At 45.9% G+C, this 1,245-nt stretch overlaps 1 protein-coding gene across 1 annotated transcript in view; it reads right to left on the reverse strand.

Moving 5' to 3' along the window:
* The window catches only part of LOC109951998 (ceramide synthase 2-like), a 96,405-nt gene that overhangs the window by 71,347 nt on the left and 23,813 nt on the right, over window positions 1-1,245 (reverse strand). The window lies entirely within an intron of this gene.

The following is a 1,245-nucleotide window of genomic DNA, read 5'->3' on the forward strand; positions in this document are numbered from 1 at the left end:
GAGACCCAGCTGATGAACTGGTGGAGACTGCCAAGTTGGAGCAGCTGGAAGATGAAATAATTGATTTGCTTGACATATATGTAAAAGCATTAAAGCCTGGTAAAAAAAATCCCAGACGTTTAAATGAGATTCATAATCAGATTGTGAAGTTTGTGCAGGAAGAAGAGATAAAGACAGACTATGAGTGCGGTGAGGTGGCGAAAGGGAAGGTGCTCTGCTCTGCTCTGCTCCATCTGATACTACACGGGTGCCCATCCTCAGACCAAAGCCAGAAGCTGAGGTGAGTTATGACAAAGGGGGAGCTACACCCAAACTCCCCCATTCTGTACCCCCAATGTCACACCAACATGAAGGGGTACTTCATTCCCCAGCTAAAAAAGATGAAAGAAAAAGGCGCCTGTGCCTGTGACTTCTGTCGAACCAGCCAGACCCCCTCTATCTTCAGTGCCTGTCGTTGTCATCCCCCAGCTAATATACGCAGGGGGTGGGCTGGAAGGCCTCAGAGGACAAGAAAGTTTCCTGCAGGCCAGAGTAAGGTGCTTCCACTGTGGGAAGTGGGGGCATGTGATAGATAGATGTCCCGAGTGGACTCATGGCAGACTGGCCCAGGGTCAACAGGGCAACCCTGGGGTATGGGGACCTATGAACAAAGGGCGGGGTCCCCCCTCTTAAGTATTCATCACTGGGACAACAATAAAAACAGGGTGAGTCATGCTGATTTTTTCAAACTCTGCTGACTGCAAGTGCTGATGTCTGGACGGTGACCTTGTGTTTCTGGCTGCACAAAACCAAGTGACTGTGGGGGCAAAGGACAAAGAAGGAGAAAAGCCGAGGCCATGGTGTATTGGTCTGGATGTGGATAACACCTTTATAAATTTATTTAGAATGTGAATGATATTATTAATGACGATTTGTTAAGAGGCATCACGTCCTGTCTGTCAAATTCACTGCACTCTTCAATATTTAAAACAAAGTTTAAAATATAGTCACACATTTGATTTAAGAAACAAAACGTTCGCTAGTGAAAAGGGAAAAAAAGGAAAAACAGCTCTTCATATGTTTTGTGGTAAATATAGACTGAGACTACGTTCACACTGCAGGTCTTAATGCTCAGATCGGATTTTTTGCCGAAATCCGATTTTTTTGCACTGTTGTTCACACTGTCATTTAAATGCAACTGCCATCTGTCTCATGTGTGAACGGTATACGGCCCTGAAGTGACCCGCACGCGCAGAAGAGGACGCG

Source organism: Monopterus albus, unplaced genomic scaffold (assembly GCF_001952655.1).
Source record: "Monopterus albus unplaced genomic scaffold, M_albus_1.0 scaffold423.1, whole genome shotgun sequence".
In the NCBI taxonomy this organism is placed as follows: Eukaryota; Metazoa; Chordata; class Actinopteri; order Synbranchiformes; family Synbranchidae; genus Monopterus; species Monopterus albus.